This window comes from Octopus sinensis, linkage group LG10 (genome assembly GCF_006345805.1).
Source record: "Octopus sinensis linkage group LG10, ASM634580v1, whole genome shotgun sequence".
Taxonomy (NCBI): Eukaryota; Metazoa; Mollusca; class Cephalopoda; order Octopoda; family Octopodidae; genus Octopus; species Octopus sinensis.
In genome coordinates, this window is record NC_043006.1 from 70,349,034 (window position 1) to 70,359,860 (window position 10,827).

Genomic DNA, 10,827 nt, shown 5'->3' on the forward strand with positions numbered 1-10,827 from the left:
TCAAAAAAAAGTGATATCACTGAGCTAAATAACCTAATATACGCAGCAGCCACTGCAGCCACAAAAGAAGCTGGATACTCACCCAAACAGGAGTACCACCACCCAAACAAACCCTGTGGATAAATAACATCCAAAGCAAAATAAAAAAAATTAGAAAAGACCTGTTGATTCTTAATGAAATCAGCAAACAATCAACGCTACTGAGCAACAAAAAGAGAACAAAAATACTCCGCAAATATAACATCACAGAGAAAGATTTGCCTGAAATAAAAGAAAAGCTGAAGCAAGATATCCTTGCCAAAGCACAAAGGATCCGCCGTACAAGAAACGCCAACGCTTCTTTGAAGAAAACAAAAAGTTCAACTCTAACCCCAAAAAGTTCTACCAAGAACTGGGAAAAAATAAAATAGAAGTCACTGCAGCACCAACAGCAGAAGAATTGGAAGAATTCTGGGGAGAAATATGGTCGGCGAACGAACCACCAAAAAAAAGGAGTATCAGAATAACAAACTCGGCATCTGAACAACTTTGGACCCCCATAACAACTGAAGAGGTCACCCAGGCACTGCAAAGACTAAGCAACTGGAAGGCACCTGGGCATGACAAGATCCCCAACTTCTGGTTGAAATATCTAACAGGAATGCACAAAAAGCTGGCTGAAAACTTTAACAAAGTACTAGCAGAGCCAGAGACAATGCCTGAATGGCTCATGAAGGGGAAAACCATCTTAATTCCCAAATCAAATGAAACAGAAAAACCAGAAAACTACAGACCAATAACCTGCCTCCCTACTATGTTCAAGGCATTTATTGCAGTGATATCACAAAGGTTGAACAAGCACCTGGACGAAAACAAACTGTTCCCAGAAGAGCAGAAAGGATGCCGCAAAGGCTCATATGGCTGTAAAGATCAACTAATGATTAATAAAGCCATAACTGAAGACAGCCACAGAAAGAAGAAAGGCCTCAGTATGGCCTGGATTGACTACAAAAAGGCGTTTGATAGCATCCCCCACACATGGATCCTCGAAACACTAACCATTAACAAAGTAGCACCAGCAATCATAAAATTCATAGAGCACTCTATGAATAAATGGCAAACAGTCCTACACCTCCAAACAAAAGAGGGACTCATGAAAACCAAAGACATCCCCATTAGAAGAGGAATATTCCAGGGAGACACGCTCTCTCCACTCCTTTTCTGCTTGGCACTGTCACCTCTATCTGATATGCTAAATAGAACTGGATGCGGATATAAATGTTATGGCAAAACGATCAGCCACCTTTTATATATGGATGACCTAAAACTATACGCTGCAAATGACAAACAGCTGGAAACACTATTAAAGACAGTTCATGGATTTACCAAAGAAATAGATATTAAATTTGGATTAGAAAAATGCGCCAAAGTAACCCTGAAAAGAGGAAAACTAGTTAAGAGTAACAACATCACACTAGATAAAACCAATGAAATAAAAGAATTAGACCAAAGCCAAACTTACAAATACTTAGGAATCCATGAACTAGATAAGACACACAACACACACAAATGAAAGAGAAAATAAAAAAGAATATTATAGACGAGTTAGATCAATACTAAACACAGAGCTCAATGCTAAAAACAAGATAATAGGTATCAACACTTTAGCTGTCCCAGTTATAAGTTACAGCTACAATATCCTTAACTGGACACGAAATGAACTGACCAAAATAGATAGGAAAACAAGAAAAATAATGACAGGATCTAGGATGCATCACCCAAAATCTGACATAGAAAGACTATATATACAACGTATAGAAGGTGGTAGAGGCCTTATACAGCTGGAAAACTACTATAAAATAACCACCATAGGACTGCAAAAATATCTACTTCAGAAGGAAGGAAAACTGATCCAGATAGCAGCAAAACATGAGCAAAACAAAAAACTGTTCTCAGTATTTAAGGAAGCTGACAAATACAAACAAGAAATCATACCACCTAATAAACATGAAGAAGAAGAAGAAGATGAAGAAACAACAAAAGCTATAAAACAAATGAAATCCAAACTAAAAATAGAACAGCACGAACCATGATAAAACGATGGCAAGAAAAGCCCCTTCATGGTAAATACTGCACTAAACTAACGCAAAAGAAATAGACAAAGAAAAATACCAGCAATGGTTGAGAAGCTCAGGACTCAAAGCAGAACAGAGGGATTTTTGATTGCAGCACAAGACCAAAGCCTCCCCACCAGAAATTACCAAAAACATGTAATGAAAAGAAATATTACAAGTAACTGCAGAATATGTGGAGATGGACAAGAAACAATAAATCATATTATCTCTAGCTGCCCAGTCTTGGCTAAGAAGGAATATATTCACAGACATGACAGAGTTGGAACCTACATACATTGGAAGCTATGCCAACATTATGGAATAACAACAGAAAAAAGATGGTATAGGCACACACCAGAAAAGGTCACAGAAAACGAGAAAGCAACCATACTCTGGGATATGCCGATACACACAGATAGAGAAATTAAGGCCAACAGACCAGATATAGTTGTCAGAGATCATGAAGAAAAAAAATGCTTTCTAATTGATGTATCAATACCGGCTGATGACAAAGTGTCTCTAAAAGAAATGGAGAAACTCTCAAAATACAAAGACCTGGAAATAGAGGTAACTAGAATGTGGAATCTGAAAACAGAAACAATTCCTATCATAGTAGGTGCATTAGGCATGATAAAAAAATATTCAGACAAATACATAACAAAAACACCAGAACTTACAAACACATATAACATACAGAAAATTGCACTACTAGACACTGCACACATCCTACGCAGAACACTTTCCATACAATAACCATCAGAGCATCACAACAAATCACAGCACATACCCAAGGCACACAGAGCTGTGCTCGGTAGTGAAGTGAAAGCACGCTATAAAAATAAAAATAATAATAATAATAATAATAATAATAATAATAATAATAATAATAATAATGATAATAATAATAATAATAATAATAATAGGCCGATTGCAAGAAGAAAAACACATAGCCAATAAGACTATCCTGACTGATTTCAAGAAGAGACACAAAAATTTGGTGATGACTTGGGTGGGCTACAGGAAATCATATGACATGGTCCCACACTCGTGGATTATTGAATGTCTTAAACTACTTCAGATCTCACACAATATCCTGAAGCTAATACAAAACTCAAAGACAACATGGCAAACTGAACTCACAGCGTGAGGAGATAAACTGGGAGAGATAAATACCAGAAAAAGAATCTTTCAAGGAGACAGTGTGTCACCTCTCCTATTTGTTGTCTGCATACTGCCACTAACGAGCATTTTAAGAAAAATGCATGTGGGAGTACATATTAGGCAGAGTGAAAGTAAACAACCTGTGGTTTATGGATGACCTAAAGCTATTCACTAAGATTGAGAAAGAAATTGAGAGTTTGACGGCAACTGTGCAGATGATTAGCAAAGATATTGGCATGGAATTTGGGATCGAGAAATGTGGTGCAATGATTCTCAAAAGGGGGAAAATCAGTAAAAGCCATTAGATCAAGCTGGAAAGTGCTGAAGCTATAAGGGAAGTCGGAGAGGAAGGATATAAGTACCTGGGTATCATTGAAAGAGATAAGATGAATGAACACAAGATGAAAGAAAGGTACAGGAAAGAGTATTTGAGGAGAGCTTGGCTTGTTCTCCAATCGAAGCAATAAGATTAGGCCGCAATATGATTAGAGCAATTAACACGTGGTCTGTTGCTTTGATGAGATATGGGGCAGGAATAGTATCTTGGAAGAACCATGAATTACAGAGATAAACTGGAGAACACGTAAATTAATGACAATGAACAAGGAACTACACCCCAATGGTGATGTGTCATGATTGTATGTAAAGAGGAGGGAGGGAGGACAGGCATTAATGTGTTGTGAAGTTTGTGTAAGGGAAGTGGAGAGTAGCCTGGCTTGGTATGTCAAGGGGAGTAAAGAGAAAATGATTGAAGCAGTGAAAATGCAGGGAGCCTTAAAAGTGAACAAAGCCATAGATCCAATACAATTTAAGAAAGACCAGAGAGAACAGATGAAGAAGATTTGGCAGGACAAGAAAATGCACAGTCAGTTCTTGAAGAATAAAGATGAGATTGATTGGAATAGAACATGGCAATGACTGCAGAAAGGAGACTTAAAAGGGCCCACTGAGGCATTAGTGTGCAGCGCTCAAGAACAAGCTCACAGAACAAGCTACTCCAAATTTAGCATTGATAAAAGCACTGACTCGCCACAATGTAGGATGTGCTATGAAAAGAGAGAAAGTATAAGCCATATTGTTAGCGAGTGTTGTAAGCTTGCACAATGCAAATATAAAAGAAGACATGACAATGTGGCCAGGTATGTCCACTGGCTGTTGTGCAGTAAAGAAAACCTTGAGAGAGCCAAACAATGGTTTGAACATAAGCCAGAGAGAGTAATGGAAAACGAACATAGTCAGAGCCGGTTTCAGCCGGGTTGGTAACAAAAGGGTTAAGAATATTAGAGCTGCTGTCAGGCTTGAGGTGATCCAGAAGACAGCATAGTTGGGTACAGTTCACATTCTAAGGAGAATATTGTCTCTTTGAGTCAGAGAAGGCACTACTTGAAACCTTTGGAGATTTGTGGTTGCCTGCTTTCAAGTAAAGAATAACCATTAAGAACTATCCAAGAAGCTTTCATAATAATAATGATTAAAAAACTTAATATGAGAGGTATAGAAAAAATAGCAAAGTATCAGGACCTAGCTACTGAATTACAGAGACTATGGAAAGTGTGGGTAGAATGTATCCTAGTAGTTATAGGTGCATTAGGAACTATTCCTAAAGATTTGAAGAAATGGATAAAGGAAATAGGCATAAAACTCAGTTTAGTACAGTTCCAGAAAACAGTGTTATTAGGGATAGCTAGAATACTTAGGAGGGTTCTTGGCATCTGAGGTTACTTGCTGTAACCCAACTAGAGGGTTCTTGGCATTTAAGGCTACTTGTTGTAGCCCGATGTTAGGATTCTTTCCTTTTCCAACAATTGAGTGTATATGATGATGATGATGGAAATAATAATAATAATAATAACAACAACAACAACAACAATAATAATAATAATAATAATAACAATAATGATAATGATAATAATAATAATAGTGCATCTCTGAACCCGAGCAGAAGTAGTGGGGGAGCATCATAGCCATGTGTTGAGAGGGATTCTTTGGGGTTTGAATAATTCACTTCTGGAAACATGGGTGGTTCTTTCAACATCCTTAAACAACCCTTATTCAGGGACCTTTTGAGCGGGATGGGCTATTCAACCTGAAGAAATTTCTAACTGGGCCCCACCTGCAAGGTCATGTGCTGTTTATCTTGATATGAGATCACCATGTCGCGCACATATGGTTGTGATGCATGTGCCTGGTGTACCCTTATCAGACGGGTAGTCATGATGGGTATATTGGGCTTCGTATATTTTACCCCAGTGTCACTTTGATGGCATGAACTGCTCTTTCACTCAATAATAATAATAATAATAATAAACGATGAATGAATTGGAAGATGGATTTAGCATTAATCTTCATTCAATGATTCTTATTATCTCAACTAACACTGCAGAATTTCTAGCAGAAATATACCCCAACAGTGGATGACAGCAGGTAGCCAAAACTGCGAATGCGCTTTACTCAACAAACTAATCGATGTATACCCATTACATTATTTACATTATTTACATTTGACGGATATTTCTCTTCATCTTGTTTGTTATTAACACACCGTTTCAGCTGATATACATACCCTCCAGCCTTCATCAGGTGTCTTGGGGAAATTTGAATCTGGGTTTTCTTTCCTAAGGTATATTTCGATGTTATTATTATTATTATTATTATCATTATTATTATTATTATTATTCACTGCCTGGAATTGAACTCGGATTCTTGGGGTTAGTAACCTGCGCTCTTAACCATTACACCATATGCCTGTATGGTTAAGAGCGCGGGCTACTAACCCCAAGATTCTGAGTTCGATTCCAGGCAGTGACCTGAATAATAATAATAATAATAATAATAATAAACGATGAATGAATTGGAAGATGGATTTAGCATTAATCTTCATTCAATGATTCTTATTATCTCAACTAACACTGCAGAATTTCTAGCAGAAATATACCCCAACAGTGGATGACAGCAGGTAGCCAAAACTGTGAATGCGCTTTACTCAACAAACTAATCGATGTATACCCATTACATTATTTACATTATTTACATTTGACGGATATTTGTCTTCATCTTGTTTGTTATTAACACACCGTTTCAGCTGATATACATACCCTCCAGCCTTCATCAGGTGTCTTGGGGAAATTTGAATCTGGGTTTTCTTTCCTAAGGTATATTTCGATGTTATTATTATTATTATTATTATCATTATTATTATTATTATTATTCACTGCCTGGAATTGAACTCGGATTCTTGGGGTTAGTAACCTGCGCTCTTAACCATTACACCATATGCCTGTATGGTTAAGAGCGCGGGCTACTAACCCCAAGATTCTGAGTTCGATTCCAGGCAGTGACCTGAATAATAATAATAATAATAATAACAACAACATCAAAATATACCTTAGGAATGAGAACCCAGGTTCAAAATTTCCCCCAAGACACCTGATGAAGGCTGGAGGGTATATCTGCCAAAACGTGTTAACAACAAACAAGACGAGGACAAATATCCATCAAATGTAAATAATGTAAATAATGTACATAATTCCTCATCTCTTAAATATAGAACTGTATATATCCATTAGTCAAAAAAATACATATATACAAATACACACACACACACACAATCATCGTTATGTAATGGCATCCGTCATTATGGCATGGGTTGGATGGTTCAACAGGAAGCGATGTGCCAGAGGACTGTGCTAAGCCACCCCCACCATTCCTGCTTTGACATAGTTTCTACAATTAGATGCACTTCTTCATACACACACACACTCACACACACACATACATTTGTATATGAAAATATGCATAGAGGATGTGTATCCTGGTTTTTGATGATGATGATGATGATGATTCCTGCATGACATAAAGAGCTGATAAAAAAAAATCACGGGTAAAGCATTACCTCAGAATATCCTGGTTAACCTTGAAAAAACAGAATATCAAAACAACGATGACGCACAAACAGATTCTGTGCGTGTGTTTGTGTGTGTGTGTTTGTATGTGTGTGTGTATGTGTGAGTGTGTGTTTGTGTGTGTATATTTACATGGCTGTGTGGTGAGAAGTTTGCTTCTCAACCACATGGCTCTGGGTTCAGTCCCATGGGCCCCACCAAAGCCTGGTGACTGGATTTGATAGACGGAAACTGAGAGAGCCTGTTATGTGCGTGTGTGTGTTTGTCCGCCACCTCACCCTACCCACCGCTTTATAACCGGTGTTGGTGTGTGTATGTCCCCCTAACGTGGCAGTTCAGCAAAAAAGACCAAAAGGATAAGTACAAGGTTTACAAAAAGAATACAAGTTCCGGAGACAATTCATTTGACTAAAATTCCCCAAGCCAGCACCCCATCATGGCTGCACTCTAATGATTGAAACAAGTAAAATAATTGAAGAACATTTTTTGCCAAGCTGAGGTTAAATAACAAGTAACAACAATAAGTTCCTGGAATTTGTTAATTACAAAATGTTAGCAAAACATCAAACACACACATTTTAAATTCATGTCAAAGTACTATATCCTGGTTGGTAATGGAGACGTCTCACAGCCTTGATTTGAAGCAATTTTGAGATCCGAACACAACCAATGAGAAATGAGGACGTACCCAGAGTTCCAAGTAATATTCTGCCCTATTATTTAAGCCTGGGAATTCCAGATAATGTCATAACCTGATGATATCATCAGGATCTGGACAGAGAATGAAATAATGCTGATCTCAGAATATAGGCATACCTTCAATAACACACATACATGCATTTTCACATGTACAAATATGTGTATGTATGTATATATATATATATATATATATATATTATATATATATATATATATGTGTGTGTGTGTGTGTGTGTATAATATACATAAATATCTATTTCATTGGTCGTCTAACAGTCAAAGGCAATGAAATAGATATTTGTGTGTGTGTGTGTATGTATATATATATATATTTAAAAGAGAGTTTGTATGTGTGCATGTGTGTGTGCATATGTTCCTTTTGCATTCCAAAACCGAGTTGCCATTTTTAATGTATTGGGTATCAAAAGATTCAGTAAGCTTTTGGCTACCAGCTAAACTATATTTTCATTCACTTATTTGCATTACAAAAATTTAAGATTATCATTTTCCTTTAAGTTACCTCTCACAAAACGACGTTTTATATCACCACCACAACGACGATGACATCACATTTTCTATATGTGTTCGTACATTCATTACGTACGTTAGGCCGATGACTGACAAGTATATGCGTGTGACGGTATTTGTGTCAGTATACATACATTTTTGTGACGACTGACACACAAACATCTAAAGACACAAACAGAGACACACAGGGACAGAGATAGGCTTGAGGTGTGCGTAAATGTATGTCAGTGTATGTGTGTGTGTCTTGATATACGCATGTGACTTCCCACCACCCACCCACCCAACACTCATTTTAATGAGTTGTATTTATTTATCACCTGAAGAGATACATCTGCACTACCGGATGCTCCTGAACTAGTTGTTGAGTGTTCCACCCAAGAGGAATCAACGCAAGATGTGTCAAAACAATTGTCATGATTAATAATATATTCTCATATATTCCATCTTCTGTCTTTCATTTGCTATATATATATATATATATATATACATACATATATATATATATATATATATATATATATATATATATATAGAGAGAGAGAGAGAGGAGAGAGAGAGAGAGAGAGAAAGAGATACATGTATAAGGTATGGCTTCATTCTGCCAAAAACTTGATAAAACAAAGCAGGGGTAAGGAAAGTGGTTGGCATTAAGAAGGGCATCCAGTTGTAGAAAGCAATCCAAAACGGATTATGGAATTTGGCTTTGCTACTGCCTGTCAAACCATGCATGGTTCCATAATAGCATGGAAAACGAGTGTTAAATGATTATGATGATGGTGGTGGTGGTGGTGTGGTGGTGGTGATGATAACAATGATGATGATGATGATGGTAGTGATGGTGGTGGAGGTGGTGGTGGTGGTGGCAGTGGCGGCGGCAGTGATGGTGGTGGTGGTAGTGGTAGTGCTGCTGCTACTGAAGAAGATGATGCTGATGGTGGTGGTGGTGGTGGTGGTGGTGGAGGTGGTCGTGATCATGGTTGTGATCGTCATGGTCATGGTGGAGAACAACAAGCTAACCTGACTTCTTCCAATCTACAGAACAGAAGATGTTAATTCTGCCGATTTGCTGTCCTGTTTTATCTACCACTGTGTAGATTCTAATTAATTCACTAATCAAAGAGAAAACAGGGTTTCTAGGAGAGAAGAAGGGATGGCATAAAGGCTTTTATAGCAGCAGAGGTTAATTATCAATCAACAAGCTGAAAATGAAGGCTGACTGAAGACTGAATATGAACAATGTTGATTATCAGGCGTCTTTTCACAATATTCCACACATATGGATTCTGAAAATACTAGCCGTGAATACGGTAGCAGCAATAACAATTAAAAAAAGATCAAAGGTCTTTCCTAAGCCATACACTTAAACAGCTGGTTTGCCAGATTCTGTGGAGGATATATTCACCCCTGGATGGAACACAGGTTTGTCAAAAGGTTACTCATTTTTGTGAGCTGAGTGGACTGGGGCAGTGTAAAATGAAGTGTCTTGTTCAAGAACACAGCACACCACCTGGTGCAGGAATCATATCACTATCTTACAACCATGATAGCATATCTTTACCACCAAGCCACATGCTTCCACACCCGTAATGAATAATAAGATGTATGCAACATGTCATGAGTAAATAGCAAACAAAACCTATCTCCATTAGAAAAGTAATACTCTGCTTCTATCTAGTACTGACATCTTTAATTGCTAAGTTAAAAGTACTGAAGTCAGTTATAAATGCTATAGTAAGGCAATCAGCCATCTCTTGTATGTAGATAACCACAAATTGTTGGCTTCAAATGATAAGTAGAAACATTTCTGCAGAGAGTAGATGGATTTATGAGAAACTGATATGAGATTTGGATGAGAAAACTGCAGCAAGGCAACCTTGAAGAAAAGAGAAGCAATTAAGAACATCAATATCATGCTAGATGAAGAGGTGAGAGATAAGAGAATTAGACCAAGCATAGATGTTCAAATTCTTAGGAAACAATTAACTAAGAAGTGTACAGCACACGCAAATGGAACAAAGAAAAAGTACAACAAAAGCAACATAGATTAGGAAATAATATTATATACATGTATTAAATTAACATTAAAACCAGAATTAAATGTATGAAATAAGGCAAGCATCTAATGCTGTAGTTGTCCTGCTAATGAGTAGCAGTTACGATATTCTCAATTAGACACAAATGAACTAGCATAACTAGAAAGAAAAACAATAAAAATAATGAGTGTTTTTGGAGACCTAAATATGAAATAAAAAGACTGTTTACCACAAATATAATGAGCAGGGGTCTTATGTGAGTAAAATCCATTGTAAAGCATCCAGTGTAGGGTTAGAAAAATATCAAATAAAAGATCATGGAAAATTAACCCTTTCATTATCGTATTTCTTCAGAAATATACTACTTTTGTAGCAATCAATATTAAAAATAATAAAGAATTTAGTAAAATA